This window comes from Alnus glutinosa, chromosome 12, assembly GCF_958979055.1.
Source record: "Alnus glutinosa chromosome 12, dhAlnGlut1.1, whole genome shotgun sequence".
Taxonomy (NCBI): Eukaryota; Viridiplantae; Streptophyta; class Magnoliopsida; order Fagales; family Betulaceae; genus Alnus; species Alnus glutinosa.
The window spans coordinates 13,277,225-13,293,433 of NC_084897.1; the positions used below are offsets into that span (position 1 = coordinate 13,277,225).

Consider the following 16,209-nt stretch of genomic DNA (forward strand, 5'->3'; position numbering starts at 1 on the left):
TTATTTTTTGCGCCGGTGAGGGGAAGGCTCTTTCCGGCGCGCACGCGATGGCCACCTAGCGGAGCTGGGTGAGCACATTTTCGGGCTCAAAATCCATCGTTTTGACCTCCAGGCACGCCGTTTCCATGCGTACTCTACACTGAAAGCGTTTTTAAGGAGTTTTCGGCTCATTCTATTGCATTTAATCGTTGTATTGTGTGTTTTATTTATTGGGTGGCACGTGGACACGTCTGAGCACCGGATCCCATCACTGTGCGGGCCAGTTCAGTTAGACGAGTGAGGGTTATAAGTTTTTTGCGTGACTCTACTAACGGGTGCGATCATACCAGCACTAATGCACCGGATCCCATCAGAACTCCGCAGTTAAGCGTGCTTGGGCGAGAGTAGTACTAGGATGGGTGACCTCCTGGGAAGTCCTCGTGTTGCACCCCTCGTTTTACTTTTTTCAATTATTTTTTTGCCGTTATTTATTATTATTTTATTTTTTGCGCCGGTGAGGGGAAGGCTCATTCCGGCGCGCACGCGATGGCCACCTAGCGGAGCTGGGTGAGCACATTTTCGGGCTCAAAATCCATCGTTTTGACCTCCAGGCACGCCGTTTCCATGCGTACTCTACACTGAAAGCGTTTTTAAGGAGTTTTCGGCTCATTCTATTGCATTTAATCGTTGTATTGTGTGTTTTATTTATTGGGTGGCACGTGGACACGTCTGAGCACCGGATCCCATCACTGTGCGGGCCAGTTCAGTTAGACGAGTGAGGGTTATAAGTTTTTTGCGTGACTCTACTAACGGGTGCGATCATACCAGCACTAATGCACCGGATCCCATCAGAACTCCGCAGTTAAGCGTGCTTGGGCGAGAGTAGTACTAGGATGGGTGACCTCCTGGGAAGTCCTCGTGTTGCACCCCTCGTTTTACTTTTTTCAATTATTTTTTTGCCGTTATTTATTATTATTTTATTTTTTGCGCCGGTGAGGGGAAGGCTCTTTCCGGCGCGCACGCGATGGCCACCTAGCGGAGCTGGGTGAGCACATTTTCGGGCTCAAAATCCATCGTTTTGACCTCCAGGCACGCCGTTTCCATGCGTACTCTACACTGAAAGCGTTTTTAAGGAGTTTTCGGCTCATTCTATTGCATTTAATCGTTGTATTGTGCGTTTTATTTATTGGGTGGCACGTGGACACGTCTGAGCACCGGATCCCATCACTGTGCGGGCCAGTTCAGTTAGACGAGTGAGGGTTATAAGTTTTTTGCGTGACTCTACTAACGGGTGCGATCATACCAGCACTAATGCACCGGATCCCATCAGAACTCCGCAGTTAAGCGTGCTTGGGCGAGAGTAGTACTAGGATGGGTGACCTCCTGGGAAGTCCTCGTGTTGCACCCCTCGTTTTACTTTTTTCAATTATTTTTTTGCCGTTATTTATTATTATTTTATTTTTTGCGCCGGTGAGGGGAAGGCTCTTTCTGGCGCGCACGCGATGGCCACCTAGCGGAGCTGGGTGAGCACATTTTCGGGCTCAAAATCCATCGTTTTGACCTCCAGGCACGCCGTTTCCATGCGTACTCTACACTGAAAGCGTTTTTAAGGAGTTTTCGGCTCATTCTATTGCATTTAATCGTTGTATTGTGCGTTTTATTTATTGGGTGGCACGTGGACACGTCTGAGCACCGGATCCCATCACTGTGCGGGCCAGTTCAGTTAGACGAGTGAGGGTTATAAGTTTTTTGCGTGACTCTACTAACGGGTGCGATCATACCAGCACTAATGCACCGGATCCCATCAGAACTCCGCAGTTAAGCGTGCTTGGGCGAGAGTAGTACTAGGATGGGTGACCTCCTGGGAAGTTCTCGTGTTGCACCCCTCGTTTTACTTTTTTCAATTATTTTTTTGCCGTTATTTATTATTATTTTATTTTTTGCGCCGGTGAGGGGAAGGCTCTTTCCGGCGCGCACGCGATGGCCACCTAGCGGAGCTGGGTGAGCACATTTTCGGGCTCAAAATCCATCGTTTTGACCTCCAGGCACGCCGTTTCCATGCGTACTCTACACTGAAAGCGATTTTAAGGAGTTTTCGGCTCATTCTATTGCATTTAATCGTTGTATTGTGCGTTTTCTTTATTGGGTGGCACGTGGACACGTCTGAGCACCGGATCCCATCACTGTGCGGGCCAGTTCAGTTAGACGAGTGAGGGTTATAAGTTTTTTGCGTGACTCTACTAACGGGTGCGATCATACCAGCACTAATGCACCGGATCCCATCAGAACTCCGCAGTCAAGCGTGCTTGGGCGAGAGTAGTACTAGGATGGGTGACCTCCTGGGAAGTCCTCGTGTTGCACCCCTCGTTTTACTTTTTTCAATTATTTTTTTGCCGTTATTTATTATTATTTTATTTTTTGCGCCGGTGAGGGGAAGGCTCTTTCCGGCGCGCACGCGATGGCCTCCTAGCGGAGCTGGGTGAGCACATTTTCGGGCTCAAAATCCATCGTTTTGACCTCCAGGCACGCCGTTTCCATGCGTACTCTACACTGAAAGCGTTTTTAAGGAGTTTTCGGCTCATTCTATTGCATTTAATCGTTGTATTGTGCGTTTTATTTATTGGGTGGCACGTGGACACGTCTGAGCACCGGATCCCATCACTGTGCGGGCCAGTTCAGTTAGACGAGTGAGGGTTATAAGTTTTTTGCGTGACTCTACTAACGGGTGCGATCATACCAGCACTAATGCACCGGATCCCATCAGAACTCCGCAGCTAAGCGTGCTTGGGCGAGAGTAGTACTAGGATGGGTGACCTCCTGGGAAGTCCTCGTGTTGCACCCCTCGTTTTACTTTTTTCAATTATTTTTTTGCCGTTATTTATTATTATTTTATTTTTTGCGCCGGTGAGGGGAAGGCTCTTTCCGGCGCGCACGCGATGGCCACCTAGCGGAGCTGGGTGAGCACATTTTCGGGCTCAAAATCCATCGTTTTGACCTCCAGGCACGCCGTTCCCATGCGTACTCTACACTGAAAGCGTTTTTAAGGAGTTTTCGGCTCATTCTATTGCATTTAATCGTTGTATTGTGCGTTTTATTTATTGGGTGGCACGTGGACACGTCTGAGCACCGGATCCCATCACTGTGCGGGCCAGTTCAGTTAGACGAGTGAGGGTTATAAGTTTTTTGCGTGACTCTACTAACGGGTGCGATCATACCAGCACTAATGCACCGGATCCCTTCAGAACTCCGCAGTTAAGCGTGCTTGGGCGAGAGTAGTACTAGGATGGGTGACCTCCTGGGAAGTCCTCGTGTTGCACCCCTCGTTTTAGTTTTTTCAATTATTTTTTTGCCGTTATTTATTATTATTTTATTTTTTGCGCCGGTGAGGGGAAGGCTCTTTCCGGCGCGCACGCGATGGCCACCTAGCGGAGCTGGGTGAGCACATTTTCGGGCTCAAAATCCATCGTTTTGACCACCAGGCACGCCGTTTCCATGCGTACTCTACACTGAAAGCGTTTTTAAGGAGTTTTCGGCTCATTCTATTGCATTTAATCGTTGTATTGTGCGTTTTATTTATTGGGTGGCACGTGGACACGTCTGAGCACCGGATCCCATCACTGTGCGGGCCAGTTCAGTTAGACGAGTGAGGGTTATAAGTTTTTTGCGTGACTCTACTAACGGGTGCGATCATACCAGCACTAATGCACCGGATCCCATCAGAACTCCGCAGTTAAGCGTGCTTGGGCGAGAGTAGTACTAGGATGGGTGACCTCCTGGGAAGTCCTCGTGTTGCACCCCTCGTTTTACTTTTTTCAATTATTTTTTTGCCGTTATTTATTATTATTTTATTTTTTGCGCCGGTGAGGGGAAGGCTCTTTCCGGCGCGCACGCGATGGCCACCTAGCGGAGCTGGGTGAGCACATTTTCGGGCTCAAAATCCATCGTTTTGACCTCCAGGCACGCCGTTTCCATGCGTACTCTACACTGAAAGCGTTTTTAAGGAGTTTTCGGCTCATTCTATTGCAGTTAATCGTTGTATTGTGCGTTTTATTTATTGGGTGGCACGTGGACACGTCTGAGCACCGGATCCCATCACTGTGCGGGCCAGTTCAGTTAGACGAGTGAGGGTTATAAGTTTTTTGCGTGACTCTACCAACGGGTGCGATCATACCAGCACTAATGCACCGGATCCCATCAGAACTCCGCAGTTAAGCGTGCTTGGGCGAGAGTAGTACTAGGATGGGTGACCTCCTGGGAAGTCCTCGTGTTGCACCCCTCGTTTTACTTTTTTCAATTATTTTTTTGCCGTTATTTATTATTATTTTATTTTTTGCGCCGGTGAGGGGAAGGCTCTTTCCGGCGCGCACGCGATGGCCACCTAGCGGAGCTGGGTGAGCACATTTTCGGGCTCAAAATCCATCGTTTTGACCTCCAGGCACGCCGTTTCCATGCGTACTCTACACTGAAAGCGTTTTTAAGGAGTTTTCGGCTCATTCTATTGCATTTAATCGTTGTATTGTGCGTTTTATTTATTGGGTGGCACGTGGACACGTCTGAGCACCGGATCCCATCACTGTGCGGGCCAGTTCAGTTAGACGAGTGAGGGTTATAAGTTTTTTGCGTGACTCTACTAACGGGTGCGATCATACCAGCACTAATGCACCGGATCGCATCAGAACTCCGCAGTTAAGCGTGCTTGGGCGAGAGTAGTACTAGGATGGGTGACCTCCTGGGAAGTCCTCGTGTTGCACCCCTCGTTTTACTTTTTTCAATTATTTTTTTGCCGTTATTTATTAATATTTTATTTTTTGCGCCGGAGAGGGGAAGGCTCTTTCCGGCGCGCACGCGATGGCCACCTAGCGGAGCTGGGTGAGCACATTTTCCGGCTCCAAATCCATCGTTTTGACCTCCAGGCACGCCGTTCCCATGCGTACTCTACACTGAAAGCGTTTTTAAGGAGTTTTCGGCTCATTCTATTGCATTTAATCGTTGTATTGTGCGTTTTATTTATTGGGTGGCACGTGGACACGTCTGAGCACCGGATCCCATCACTGTGCGGGCCAGTTCAGTTAGACGAGTGAGGGTTATAAGTTTTTTGCGTGACTCTACTAACGGGTGCGATCATACCAGCACTAATGCACCGGATCCCATCAGAACTCCGCAGTTAAGCGTGCTTGGGCGAGAGTAGTACTAGGATGGGTGACCTCCTGGGAAGTCCTCGTGTTGCACCCCTCGTTTTAGTTTTTTCAATTATTTTTTTGCCGTTATTTATTATTATTTTATTTTTTGCGCCGGTGAGGGGAAGGCTCTTTCCGGCGCGCACGCGATGGCCACCTAGCGGAGCTGGGTGAGCACATTTTCGGGCTCAAAATCCATCGTTTTGACCTCCAGGCACGCCGTTTCCATGCGTACACTACACTGAAAGCGTTTTTAAGGAGTTTTCGGCTCATTCTATTGCATTTAATCGTTGTATTGTGCGTTTTATTTATTGGGTGGCATGTGGACACGTCTGAGCACCGGATCCCATCACTGTGCGGGCCAGTTCAGTTAGACGAGTGAGGGTTATAAGTTTTTTGCGTGACTCTACTAACGGGTGCGATCATACCAGCACTAATGCACCGGATCCCATCAGAACTCCGCAGTTAAGCGTGCTTGGGCGAGAGTAGTACTAGGATGGGTGACCTCCTGGGAAGTCCTCGTGTTGCACCCCTCGTTTTACTTTTTTCAATTATTTTTTTGCCGTTATTTATTATTATTTTATTTTTTGCGCCGGTGAGGGGAAGGCTCTTTCCGGCGCGCACGCGATGGCCACCTAGCGGAGCTGGGTGAGCACATTTTCGGGCTCAAAATCCATCGTTTTGACCTCCAGGCACGCCGTTCCCATGCGTACTCTACACTGAAATCGTTTTTAAGGAGTTTTCGGCTCATTCTATTGCATTTAATCGTTGTATTGTGCGTTTTATTTATTGGGTGGCACGTGGACACGTCTGAGCACCGGATCCCATCACTGTGCGGGCCAGTTCAGTTAGACGAGTGAGGGTTATAAGTTTTTTGCGTGACTCTACTAACGGGTGCGATCATACCAGCACTAATGCACCGGATCCCATCAGAACTCCGCAGTTAAGCGTGCTTGGGCGAGAGTAGTACTAGGATGGGTGACCTCCTGGGAAGTCCTCGTGTTGCACCCCTCGTTTTACTTTTTTCAATTATTTTTTTGCCGTTATTTATTATTATTTTATTTTTTGCGCCGGTGAGGGGAAGGCTCTTTCCGGCGCGCACGCGATGGCCACCTAGCGGAGCTGGGTGAGCACATTTTCGGGCTCAAAATCCATCGTTTTGACCTCCAGGCACGCCGTTCCCATGCGTACTCTACACTGAAAGCGTTTTTAAGGAGTTTTCGGCTCATTCTATTGCATTTAATCGTTGTATTGTGAGTTTTATTTATTGGGTGGCACGTGGACACGTCTGAGCACCGGATCCCATCACTGTGCGGGCCAGTTCAGTTAGACGAGTGAGGGTTATAAGTTTTTTGCGTGACTCTACTAACGGGTGCGATCATACCAGCACTAATGCACCGGATCCCATCAGAACTCCGCAGTTAAGCGTGCTTGGGCGAGAGTAGTACTAGGATGGGTGACCTCCTGGGAAGTCCTCGTGTTGCACCCCTCGTTTTACTTTTTTCAATTATTTTTTTGCCGTTATTTATTATTATTTTATTTTTTGCGCCGGTGAGGGGAAGGCTCTTTCCGGCGCGCACGCGATGGCCACCTAGCGGAGCTGGGTGAGCACATTTTCGGGCTCAAAATCCATCGTTTTGACCTCCAGGCACGCCGTTTCCATGCGTACTCTACACTGAAAGCGTTTTTAAGGAGTTTTCGGCTCATTCTATTGCATTTAATCGTTGTATTGTGCGTTTTATTTATTGGGTGGCACGTGGACACGTCTGAGCACCGGATCCCATCACTGTGCGGGCCAGTTCAGTTAGACGAGTGAGGGTTATAAGTTTTTTGCGTGACTCTACTAACGGGTGCGATCATACCAGCACTAATGCACCGGATCCCATCAGAACTCCGCAGTCAAGCGTGCTTGGGCGAGAGTAGTACTAGGATGGGTGACCTCCTGGGAAGTCCTCGTGTTGCACCCCTCGTTTTACTTTTTTCAATTATTTTTTTGCCGTTATTTATTATTATTTTATTTTTTGCGCCGGTGAGGGGAAGGCTCTTTCCGGCGCGCACGCGATGGCCTCCTAGCGGAGCTGGGTGAGCACATTTTCGGGCTCAAAATCCATCGTTTTGACCTCCAGGCACGCCGTTTCCATGCGTACTCTACACTGAAAGCGTTTTTAAGGAGTTTTCGGCTCATTCTATTGCATTTAATCGTTGTATTGTGCGTTTTATTTATTGGGTGGCACGTGGACACGTCTGAGCACCGGATCCCATCACTGTGCGGGCCAGTTCAGTTAGACGAGTGAGGGTTATAAGTTTTTTGCGTGACTCTACTAACGGGTGCGATCATACCAGCACTAATGCACCGGATCCCATCAGAACTCCGCAGTTAAGCGTGCTTGGGCGAGAGTAGTACTAGGATGGGTGACCTCCTGGGAAGTCCTCGTGTTGCACCCCTCGTTTTACTTTTTTCAATTATTTTTTTGCCGTTATTTATTATTATTTTATTTTTTGCGCCGGTGAGGGGAAGGCTCTTTCCGGCGCGCACGCGATGGCCACCTAGCGGAGCTGGGTGAGCACATTTTCGGGCTCAAAATCCATCGTTTTGACCTCCAGGCACGCCGTTCCCATGCGTACTCTACACTGAAAGCGTTTTTAAGGAGTTTTCGGCTCATTCTATTGCATTTAATCGTTGTATTGTGCGTTTTATTTATTGGGTGGCACGTGGACACGTCTGAGCACCGGATCCCATCACTGTGCGGGCCAGTTCAGTTAGACGAGTGAGGGTTATAAGTTTTTTGCGTGACTCTACTAACGGGTGCGATCATACCAGCACTAATGCACCGGATCCCATCAGAACTCCGCAGTTAAGCGTGCTTGGGCGAGAGTAGTACTAGGATGGGTGACCTCCTGGGAAGTCCTCGTGTTGCACCCCTCGTTTTACTTTTTTCAATTATTTTTTTGCCGTTATTTATTATTATTTTATTTTTTGCGCCGGTGAGGGGAAGGCTCTTTCCGGTGCGCACGCGATGGCCACCTAGCGGAGCTGGGTGAGCACATTTTCGGGCTCAAAATCCATCGTTTTGACCTCCAGGCACGCCGTTTCCATGCGTACTCTACACTGAAAGCGTTTTTAAGGAGTTTTCGGCTCATTCTATTGCATTTAATCGTTGTATTGTGCGTTTTCTTTATTGGGTGGCACGTGGACACGTCTGAGCACCGGATCCCATCACTGTGCGGGCCAGTTCAGTTAGACGAGTGAGGGTTATAAGTTTGTTGCGTGACTCTACTAACGGGTGCGATCATACCAGCACTAATGCACCGGATCCCATCAGAACTCCGCAGTTAAGCGTGCTTGGGCGAGAGTAGTACTAGGATGGGTGACCTCCTGGGAAGTCCTCGTGTTGCACCCCTCGTTTTACTTTTTTCAATTATTTTTTTGCCGTTATTTATTATTATTTTATTTTTTGCGCCGGTGAGGGGAAGGCTCTTTCTGGCGCGCACGCGATGGCCACCTAGCGGAGCTGGGTGAGCACATTTTCGGGCTCAAAATCCATCGTTTTGACCTCCAGGCACGCCGTTTCCATGCGTACTCTACACTGAAAGCGTTTTTAAGGAGTTTTCGGCTCATTCTATTGCATTTAATCGTTGTATTGTGCGTTTTATTTATTGGGTGGCACGTGGACACGTCTGAGCACCGGATCCCATCACTGTGCGGGCCAGTTCAGTTAGACGAGTGAGGGTTATAAGTTTTTTGCGTGACTCTACTAACGGGTGCGATCATACCAGCAATAATGCACCGGATCCCATCAGAACTCCGCAGTTAAGCGTGCTTGGGCGAGAGTAGTACTAGGATAGGTGACCTCCTGGGAAGTTCTCGTGTTGCACCCCTCGTTTTACTTTTTTCAATTATTTTTTTGCCGTTATTTATTATTATTTTATTTTTTGCGCCGGTGAGGGGAAGGCTCTTTCCGGCGCGCACGCGATGGCCACCTAGCGGAGCTGGGTGAGCACATTTTCGGGCTCAAAATCCATCGTTTTGACCTCCAGGCACGCCGTTTCCATGCGTACTCTACACTGAAAGCGATTTTAAGGAGTTTTCGGCTCATTCTATTGCATTTAATCGTTGTATTGTGCGTTTTCTTTATTGGGTGGCACGTGGACACGTCTGAGCACCGGATCCCATCACTGTGCGGGCCAGTTCAGTTAGACGAGTGAGGGTTATATGTTTTTTGCGTGACTCTACTAACGGGTGCGATCATACCAGCACTAATGCACCGGATCCCATCAGAACTCCGTAGTTAAGCGTGCTTGGGCGAGAGTAGTACTAGGATGGGTGACCTCCTGGGAAGTCCTCGTGTTGCACCCCTCGTTTTACTTTTTTCAATTATTTTTTTGCCGTTATTTATTATTATTTTATTTTTTGCGCCGGTGAGGGGAAGGCTCTTTCTGGCGCGCACGCGATGGCCACCTAGCGGAGCTGGGTGAGCACATTTTCGGGCTCAAAATCCATCGTTTTGACCTCCAGGCACGCCGTTTCCATGCGTACTCTACACTGAAAGCGTTTTTAAGGAGTTTTCGGCTCATTCTATTGCATTTAATCGTTGTATTGTGCGTTTTATTTATTGGGTGGCACGTGGACACGTCTGAGCACCGGATCCCATCACTGTGCGGGCCAGTTCAGTTAGACGAGTGAGGGTTATAAGTTTTTTGCGTGACTCTACTAACGGGTGCGATCATACCAGCAATAATGCACCGGATCCCATCAGAACTCCGCAGTTAAGCGTGCTTGGGCGAGAGTAGTACTAGGATAGGTGACCTCCTGGGAAGTTCTCGTGTTGCACCCCTCGTTTTACTTTTTTCAATTATTTTTTTGCCGTTATTTATTATTATTTTATTTTTTGCGCCGGTGAGGGGAAGGCTCTTTCCGGCGCGCACGCGATGGCCACCTAGCGGAGCTGGGTGAGCACATTTTCGGGCTCAAAATCCATCGTTTTGACCTCCAGGCACGCCGTTTCCATGCGTACTCTACACTGAAAGCGATTTTAAGGAGTTTTCGGCTCATTCTATTGCATTTAATCGTTGTATTGTGCGTTTTCTTTATTGGGTGGCACGTGGACACGTCTGAGCACCGGATCCCATCACTGTGCGGGCCAGTTCAGTTAGACGAGTGAGGGTTATATGTTTTTTGCGTGACTCTACTAACGGGTGCGATCATACCAGCACTAATGCACCGGATCCCATCAGAACTCCGTAGTTAAGCGTGCTTGGGCGAGAGTAGTACTAGGATGGGTGACCTCCTGGGAAGTCCTCGTGTTGCACCCCTCGTTTTACTTTTTTCAATTATTTTTTTGCCGTTATTTATTATTATTTTATTTTTTGCGCCGGTGAGGGGAAGGCTCTTTCCGGCGCGCACGCGATGGCCTCCTAGCGGAGCTGGGTGAGCACATTTTCGGGCTCAAAATCCATCGTTTTGACCTCCAGGCACGCCGTTTCCATGCGTACTCTACACTGAAAGCGTTTTTAAGGAGTTTTCGGCTCATTCTATTGCATTTAATCGTTGTATTGTGTGTTTTATTTATTGGGTGGCACGTGGACACGTATGAGCACCGGATCCCATCACTGTGCGGGCCAGTTCAGTTAGACGAGTGAGGGTTATAAGTTTTTTGCGTGACTCTACTAACGGGTGCGATCATACCAGCACTAATGCACCGGATCCCATCAGAACTCCGCAGTTAAGCGTGCTTGGGCGAGAGTAGTACTAGGATGGGTGACCTCCTGGGAAGTCCTCGTGTTGCACCCCTCGTTTTACTTTTTTCAATTATTTTTTTGCCGTTATTTATTATTATTTTATTTTTTGCGCCGGTGAGGGGAAGGCTCTTTCCGGCGCGCACGCGATGGCCACCTAGCGGAGCTGGGTGAGCACATTTTCGGGCTCAAAATCCATCGTTTTGACCTCCAGGCACGCCGTTCCCATGCGTACTCTACACTGAAAGCGTTTTTAAGGAGTTTTCGGCTCATTCTATTGCATTTAATCGTTGTATTGTGCGTTTTATTTATTGGGTGGCACGTGGACACGTCTGAGCACCGGATCCCATCACTGTGCGGGCCAGTTCAGTTAGACGAGTGAGGGTTATAAGTTTTTTGCGTGACTCTACTAACGGGTGCGATCATACCAGCACTAATGCACCGGATCCCATCAGAACTCCGCAGTTAAGCGTGCTTGGGCGAGAGTAGTACTAGGATGGGTGACCTCCTGGGAAGTCCTCGTGTTGCACCCCTCGTTTTACTTTTTTCAATTATTTTTTTGCCGTTATTTATTATTATTTTATTTTTTGCGCCGGTGAGGGGAAGGCTCTTTCCGGCGCGCACGCGATGGCCACCTAGCGGAGCTGGGTGAGCACATTTTCGGGCTCAAAATCCATCGTTTTGACCTCCAGGCACGCCGTTTCCATGCGTACTCTACACTGAAAGCGTTTTTAAGGAGTTTTCGGCTCATTCTATTGCATTTAATCGTTGTATTGTGCGTTTTCTTTATTGGGTGGCACGTGGACACGTCTGAGCACCGGATCCCATCACTGTGCGGGCCAGTTCAGTTAGACGAGTGAGGGTTATAAGTTTTTTGCGTGACTCTACTAACGGGTGCGATCATACCAGCACTAATGCACCGGATCCCATCAGAACTCCGCAGTCAAGCGTGCTTGGGCGAGAGTAGTACTAGGATGGGTGACCTCCTGGGAAGTCCTCGTGTTGCACCCCTCGTTTTACTTTTTTCAATTATTTTTTTGCCGTTATTTATTATTATTTTATTTTTTGCGCCGGTGAGGGGAAGGCTCTTTCCGGCGCGCACGCGATGGCCACCTAGCGGAGCTGGGTGAGCACATTTTCGGGCTCAAAATCCATCGTTTTGACCTCCAGGCACACCGTTTCCATGCGTATTCTACATTGAAAGCGTTTTTAAGGAGTTTTCGGCTCATTCTATTGCATTTAATCGTTGTATTGTGCGTTTTATTTATTGGGTGGCACGTGGACACGTCTGAGCACCTGATCCCATCACTGTGCGGGCCAGTTCAGTTAGACGAGTGAGGGTTATAAGTTTTTTGCGTGACTCTACCAACGGGTGCGATCATACCAGCACTAATGCACCGGATCCCATCAGAACTCCGCAGCTAAGCGTGCTTGGGCGAGAGTAGTACTAGGATGGGTGACCTCCTGGGAAGTCCTCGTGTTGCACCCCTCGTTTTACTTTTTTCAATTATTTTTTTGCCGTTATTTATTATTATTTTTTTTTTTGCGCCGGTGAGGGGAAGGCTCTTTCCGGCGCGCACGCGATGGCCACCTAGCGGAGCTGGGTGAGCACATTTTCGGGCTCAAAATCCATCGTTTTGACCTCCAGGCACTCCGTTTCCATGCGTACTCTACACTGAAAGCGTTTTTAAGGAGTTTTCGGCTCATTCTATTGCATTTAATCGTTGTATTGTGCGTTTTATTTATTGGGTGGCACGTGGACACGTCTGAGCACCGGATCCCATCACTGTGCGGGCCAGTTCAGTTAGACGAGTGAGGGTTATAAGTTTTTTGCGTGACTCTACCAACGGGTGCGATCATACCAGCACTAATGCACCGGATCCCATCAGAACTCCGCAGTTAAGCGTGCTTGGGCGAGAGTAGTACTAGGATGGGTGACCTCCTGGGAAGTCCTCGTGTTGCACCCCTCGTTTTACTTTTTTCAATTATTTTTTTGCCGTTATTTATTATTATTTTATTTTTTGCGCCGGTGAGGGGAAGGCTCTTTCCGGCGCGCACGCGATGGCCACCTAGCGGAGCTGGGTGAGCACATTTTCGGGCTCAAAATCCATCGTTTTGACCTCCAGGCACGCCGTTTCCATGCGTACTCTACACTGAAAGCGTTTTTAAGGAGTTTTCGGCTCATTCTATTGCATTTAATCGTTGTATTGTGCGTTTTATTTATTGGGTGGCACGTGGACACGTCTGAGCACCGGATCCCATCACTGTGCGGGCCAGTTCAGTTAGACGAGTGAGGGTTATAAGTTTTTTGCGTGACTCTACTAACGGGTGCGATCATACCAGAACTAATGCACTGGATCCCATCAGAACTCCGTAGTTAAGCGTGCTTGGGCGAGAGTAGTACTAGGATGGGTGACCTCCTGGGAAGTCCTCGTGTTGCACCCCTCGTTTTACTTTTTTCAACTATTTTTTTGCCGTTATTTATTATTATTTTATTTTTTGCGCCGGTGAGGGGAAGGCTCTTTCCGGCGCGCACGCGATGGCCACCTAGCGGAGCTGGGTGAGCACATTTTCGGGTCAAAATCCATCGTTTTGACCTCCAGGCACGCCGTTTCCATGCGTACTCTACACTGAAAGCGTTTTTAAGGAGTTTTCGGCTCATTCTATTGCATTTAATCGTTGTATTGTGCGTTTTATTTATTGGGTGGCACGTGGACACGTCTGAGCACCGGATCCCATCACTGTGCGGGCCAGTTCAGTTAGACGAGTGAGGGTTATAAGTTTTTTGCGTGACTCTACTAACGGGTGCGATCATACCAGCACTAATGCACCGGATCCCATCAGAACTCCGCAGTTAAACGTGCTTGGGTGAGAGTAGTACTAGGATGGGTGACCTCCTGGGAAGTCCTCGTGTTGCACCCCTCGTTTTACTTTTTTCAATTATTTTTTTGCCGTTATTTATTATTATTTTATTTTTTGCGCCGGTGAGGGGAAGGCTCTTTCCGGCGCGCACGCGATGGCCACCTAGCGGAGCTGGGTGAGCACATTTTCGGGCTCAAAATCCATCGTTTTGACCTCCAGGCACGCCGTTTCCATGCGTACTCTACACTGAAAGCGTTTTTAAGGAGTTTTCGGCTCATTCTATTGCATTTAATCGTTGTATTGTGCGTTTTATTTATTGGGTGGCACGTGGACACGTCTGAGCACCGGATCCCATCACTGTGCGGGCCAGTTCAGTTAGACGAGTGAGGGTTATAAGTTTTTTGCGTGACTCTACTAACGGGTGCGATCATACCAGCACTAATGCACCGGATCCCATCAGAACTCCGCAGTTAAGCGTGCTTGGGCGAGAGTTGTACTAGGATGGGTGACCTCCTGGGAAGTCCTCGTGTTGCACCCCTCGTTTTACTTTTTTCAATTATTTTTTTGCCGTTATTTATTATTATTTTATTTTTTGCGCCGGTGAGGGGAAGGCTCTTTCCGGCGCGCACGCGATGGCCACCTAGCGGAGCTGGGTGAGCACATTTTCGGGCTCAAAATCCATCGTTTTGACCTCCAGGCACACCGTTTCCATGCGTATTCTACACTGAAAGCGTTTTTAAGGAGTTTTCGGCTCATTCTATTGCATTTAATCGTTGTATTGTGCGTTTTATTTATTGGGTGGCACGTGGACACGTCTGAGCACCTGATCCCATCACTGTGCGGGCCAGTTCAGTTAGACGAGTGAGGGTTATAAGTTTTTTGCGTGACTCTACTAACGGGTGCGATCATACCAGCACTAATGCACCGGATCCCATCAGAACTCCGCAGTTAAGCGTGCTTGGGCGAGAGTTGTACTAGGATGGGTGACCTCCTGGGAAGTCCTCGTGTTGCACCCCTCGTTTTACTTTTTTCAATTATTTTTTTGCCGTTATTTAATATTATTTTATTTTTTGCGCCGGTGAGGGGGAGGCTCTTTCCGGCGCGCACTCGATGGCCACCTAGCGGAGCTGGGTGAGCACATTTTCGGGCTCAAAATCCATCGTTTTGACCTCCAGGCACGCCGTTTCCATGCGTACTCTACACTGAAAGCGTTTTTAAGGAGTTTTCGGCTCATTCTATTGCATTTAATCGTTGTATTGTGCGTTTTATTTATTGGGTGGCACGTGGACACGTCTGAGCACCGGATCCCATCACTGTGCGGGCCAGTTCAGTTAGACGAGTGAGGGTTATAAGTTTTTTGCGTGACTCTACTAACGGGTGCGATCATACCAGCACTAATGCACCGGATCCCATCAGAACTCCGCAGTTAAGCGTGCTTGGGCTAGAGTAGTACTAGGATGGGTGACCTCCTGGGAAGTCCTCGTGTTGCACCCCTCGTTTTACTTTTTTCAATTATTTTTTTGCCGTTATTTATTATTATTTTATTTTTTGCGCCGGTGAGGGGAAGGCTCTTTCCGGCGCGCACGCGATGGCCACCTAGCGGAGCTGGGTGAGCACATTTTCGGGCTCAAAATCCATCGTTTTGACCTCCAGGCACGCCGTTTCCATGCGTACTCTACACTGAAAGCGTTTTTAAGGAGTTTTCGGCTCATTCTATTGCAGTTAATCGTTGTATTGTGCGTTTTATTTATTGGGTGGCACGTGGACACGTCTGAGCACCGGATCCCATCACTGTGCGGGCCAGTTCAGTTAGACGAGTGAGGGTTATAAGTTTTTTGCGTGACTCTACCAACGGGTGCGATCATACCAGCACTAATGCACCGGATCCCATCAGAACTCCGCAGTTAAGCGTGCTTGGGCGAGAGTAGTACTAGGATGGGTGACCTCTTGGGAAGTCCTCGTGTTGCACCCCTCGTTTTACTTTTTTCAATTATTTTTTTGCCGTTATTTATTATTATTTTATTTTTTGCGCCGGTGAGGGGAAGGCTCTTTCCGGGGCGCACGCGATGGCCCCCTAGCGGAGCTGGGTGAGCACATTTTCGGGCTCAAAATCCATCGTTTTGACCTCCAGGCACGCCGTTTCCATGCGTACTCTACACTGAAAGCGTTTTTAAGGAGTTTTCGGCTCCTTCTATTGCATTTAATCGTTGTATTGTGCGTTTTACTTATTGGGTGGCACGTGGACACGTCTGAGCACCGGATCCCATCACTGTGCGGGCCAGTTCAGTTAGACGAGTGAGGGTTATAAGTTTTTTGCGTGACTCTACTAACGGGTGCGATCATACCAGCACTAATGCACCGGATCCCATCAGAACTCCGCAGTTAAGCGTGCTTGGGCAAGAGTAGTACTAAGATGGGTGACCTCCTGGGAAGTCCTCGTGTTGCACCCCTCGTT

At 48.6% G+C, this 16,209-nt stretch overlaps 34 non-coding genes across 34 annotated transcripts; all 34 read left to right on the forward strand.

Annotated features, from left to right (window-relative positions):
• The first annotated feature begins 312 nt into the window (after positions 1–312).
• On the forward strand, positions 313–431 carry LOC133853201 (5S ribosomal RNA). Its single transcript, XR_009896312.1, has one exon. It is a non-coding gene; the product is annotated as a 5S ribosomal RNA (ribosomal RNA).
• A 359-nt stretch (positions 432–790) lies between these two features.
• LOC133853202 (5S ribosomal RNA) lies at positions 791–909 on the forward strand. Its single transcript, XR_009896313.1, has one exon. It is a non-coding gene; the product is annotated as a 5S ribosomal RNA (ribosomal RNA).
• A 359-nt stretch (positions 910–1,268) lies between these two features.
• On the forward strand, positions 1,269–1,387 carry LOC133853203 (5S ribosomal RNA). Its single transcript, XR_009896314.1, has one exon. It is a non-coding gene; the product is annotated as a 5S ribosomal RNA (ribosomal RNA).
• A 359-nt stretch (positions 1,388–1,746) lies between these two features.
• LOC133852853 (5S ribosomal RNA) lies at positions 1,747–1,865 on the forward strand. Its single transcript, XR_009896037.1, has one exon. It is a non-coding gene; the product is annotated as a 5S ribosomal RNA (ribosomal RNA).
• A 359-nt stretch (positions 1,866–2,224) lies between these two features.
• On the forward strand, positions 2,225–2,343 carry LOC133853431 (5S ribosomal RNA). Its single transcript, XR_009896532.1, has one exon. It is a non-coding gene; the product is annotated as a 5S ribosomal RNA (ribosomal RNA).
• A 359-nt stretch (positions 2,344–2,702) lies between these two features.
• On the forward strand, positions 2,703–2,821 carry LOC133853363 (5S ribosomal RNA). The gene has a single exon (XR_009896466.1). It is a non-coding gene; the product is annotated as a 5S ribosomal RNA (ribosomal RNA).
• A 359-nt stretch (positions 2,822–3,180) lies between these two features.
• Positions 3,181–3,299, forward strand: LOC133853458 (5S ribosomal RNA). Its single transcript, XR_009896559.1, has one exon. It is a non-coding gene; the product is annotated as a 5S ribosomal RNA (ribosomal RNA).
• A 359-nt stretch (positions 3,300–3,658) lies between these two features.
• Positions 3,659–3,777, forward strand: LOC133853205 (5S ribosomal RNA). Its single transcript, XR_009896315.1, has one exon. It is a non-coding gene; the product is annotated as a 5S ribosomal RNA (ribosomal RNA).
• A 359-nt stretch (positions 3,778–4,136) lies between these two features.
• On the forward strand, positions 4,137–4,255 carry LOC133853206 (5S ribosomal RNA). Its single transcript, XR_009896316.1, has one exon. It is a non-coding gene; the product is annotated as a 5S ribosomal RNA (ribosomal RNA).
• Positions 4,256–4,614: 359 nt separating this feature from the next.
• LOC133853500 (5S ribosomal RNA) lies at positions 4,615–4,733 on the forward strand. Its single transcript, XR_009896601.1, has one exon. It is a non-coding gene; the product is annotated as a 5S ribosomal RNA (ribosomal RNA).
• Positions 4,734–5,092: 359 nt separating this feature from the next.
• Positions 5,093–5,211, forward strand: LOC133853207 (5S ribosomal RNA). Its single transcript, XR_009896317.1, has one exon. It is a non-coding gene; the product is annotated as a 5S ribosomal RNA (ribosomal RNA).
• A 359-nt stretch (positions 5,212–5,570) lies between these two features.
• Positions 5,571–5,689, forward strand: LOC133853208 (5S ribosomal RNA). Its single transcript, XR_009896318.1, has one exon. It is a non-coding gene; the product is annotated as a 5S ribosomal RNA (ribosomal RNA).
• A 359-nt stretch (positions 5,690–6,048) lies between these two features.
• On the forward strand, positions 6,049–6,167 carry LOC133853210 (5S ribosomal RNA). The gene has a single exon (XR_009896320.1). It is a non-coding gene; the product is annotated as a 5S ribosomal RNA (ribosomal RNA).
• A 359-nt stretch (positions 6,168–6,526) lies between these two features.
• Positions 6,527–6,645, forward strand: LOC133853211 (5S ribosomal RNA). Its single transcript, XR_009896321.1, has one exon. It is a non-coding gene; the product is annotated as a 5S ribosomal RNA (ribosomal RNA).
• Positions 6,646–7,004: 359 nt separating this feature from the next.
• LOC133853432 (5S ribosomal RNA) lies at positions 7,005–7,123 on the forward strand. Its single transcript, XR_009896533.1, has one exon. It is a non-coding gene; the product is annotated as a 5S ribosomal RNA (ribosomal RNA).
• A 359-nt stretch (positions 7,124–7,482) lies between these two features.
• LOC133853212 (5S ribosomal RNA) lies at positions 7,483–7,601 on the forward strand. The gene has a single exon (XR_009896322.1). It is a non-coding gene; the product is annotated as a 5S ribosomal RNA (ribosomal RNA).
• A 359-nt stretch (positions 7,602–7,960) lies between these two features.
• On the forward strand, positions 7,961–8,079 carry LOC133853213 (5S ribosomal RNA). Its single transcript, XR_009896323.1, has one exon. It is a non-coding gene; the product is annotated as a 5S ribosomal RNA (ribosomal RNA).
• A 359-nt stretch (positions 8,080–8,438) lies between these two features.
• On the forward strand, positions 8,439–8,557 carry LOC133853214 (5S ribosomal RNA). Its single transcript, XR_009896324.1, has one exon. It is a non-coding gene; the product is annotated as a 5S ribosomal RNA (ribosomal RNA).
• Positions 8,558–8,916: 359 nt separating this feature from the next.
• On the forward strand, positions 8,917–9,035 carry LOC133852854 (5S ribosomal RNA). The gene has a single exon (XR_009896038.1). It is a non-coding gene; the product is annotated as a 5S ribosomal RNA (ribosomal RNA).
• Positions 9,036–9,394: 359 nt separating this feature from the next.
• LOC133853318 (5S ribosomal RNA) lies at positions 9,395–9,513 on the forward strand. The gene has a single exon (XR_009896424.1). It is a non-coding gene; the product is annotated as a 5S ribosomal RNA (ribosomal RNA).
• A 359-nt stretch (positions 9,514–9,872) lies between these two features.
• LOC133852855 (5S ribosomal RNA) lies at positions 9,873–9,991 on the forward strand. Its single transcript, XR_009896039.1, has one exon. It is a non-coding gene; the product is annotated as a 5S ribosomal RNA (ribosomal RNA).
• A 359-nt stretch (positions 9,992–10,350) lies between these two features.
• Positions 10,351–10,469, forward strand: LOC133853320 (5S ribosomal RNA). Its single transcript, XR_009896425.1, has one exon. It is a non-coding gene; the product is annotated as a 5S ribosomal RNA (ribosomal RNA).
• A 359-nt stretch (positions 10,470–10,828) lies between these two features.
• Positions 10,829–10,947, forward strand: LOC133853215 (5S ribosomal RNA). The gene has a single exon (XR_009896325.1). It is a non-coding gene; the product is annotated as a 5S ribosomal RNA (ribosomal RNA).
• Positions 10,948–11,306: 359 nt separating this feature from the next.
• LOC133853216 (5S ribosomal RNA) lies at positions 11,307–11,425 on the forward strand. The gene has a single exon (XR_009896326.1). It is a non-coding gene; the product is annotated as a 5S ribosomal RNA (ribosomal RNA).
• A 359-nt stretch (positions 11,426–11,784) lies between these two features.
• LOC133853433 (5S ribosomal RNA) lies at positions 11,785–11,903 on the forward strand. Its single transcript, XR_009896534.1, has one exon. It is a non-coding gene; the product is annotated as a 5S ribosomal RNA (ribosomal RNA).
• A 359-nt stretch (positions 11,904–12,262) lies between these two features.
• On the forward strand, positions 12,263–12,381 carry LOC133853364 (5S ribosomal RNA). The gene has a single exon (XR_009896467.1). It is a non-coding gene; the product is annotated as a 5S ribosomal RNA (ribosomal RNA).
• Positions 12,382–12,740: 359 nt separating this feature from the next.
• Positions 12,741–12,859, forward strand: LOC133853217 (5S ribosomal RNA). The gene has a single exon (XR_009896327.1). It is a non-coding gene; the product is annotated as a 5S ribosomal RNA (ribosomal RNA).
• A 359-nt stretch (positions 12,860–13,218) lies between these two features.
• LOC133852830 (5S ribosomal RNA) lies at positions 13,219–13,337 on the forward strand. Its single transcript, XR_009896015.1, has one exon. It is a non-coding gene; the product is annotated as a 5S ribosomal RNA (ribosomal RNA).
• A 358-nt stretch (positions 13,338–13,695) lies between these two features.
• Positions 13,696–13,814, forward strand: LOC133853547 (5S ribosomal RNA). The gene has a single exon (XR_009896647.1). It is a non-coding gene; the product is annotated as a 5S ribosomal RNA (ribosomal RNA).
• A 359-nt stretch (positions 13,815–14,173) lies between these two features.
• On the forward strand, positions 14,174–14,292 carry LOC133853439 (5S ribosomal RNA). The gene has a single exon (XR_009896540.1). It is a non-coding gene; the product is annotated as a 5S ribosomal RNA (ribosomal RNA).
• Positions 14,293–14,651: 359 nt separating this feature from the next.
• Positions 14,652–14,770, forward strand: LOC133853441 (5S ribosomal RNA). Its single transcript, XR_009896542.1, has one exon. It is a non-coding gene; the product is annotated as a 5S ribosomal RNA (ribosomal RNA).
• Positions 14,771–15,129: 359 nt separating this feature from the next.
• On the forward strand, positions 15,130–15,248 carry LOC133853517 (5S ribosomal RNA). Its single transcript, XR_009896618.1, has one exon. It is a non-coding gene; the product is annotated as a 5S ribosomal RNA (ribosomal RNA).
• A 359-nt stretch (positions 15,249–15,607) lies between these two features.
• Positions 15,608–15,726, forward strand: LOC133853332 (5S ribosomal RNA). Its single transcript, XR_009896437.1, has one exon. It is a non-coding gene; the product is annotated as a 5S ribosomal RNA (ribosomal RNA).
• A 359-nt stretch (positions 15,727–16,085) lies between these two features.
• Positions 16,086–16,204, forward strand: LOC133853532 (5S ribosomal RNA). Its single transcript, XR_009896633.1, has one exon. It is a non-coding gene; the product is annotated as a 5S ribosomal RNA (ribosomal RNA).
• The last annotated feature ends 5 nt before the right edge of the window (positions 16,205–16,209 follow it).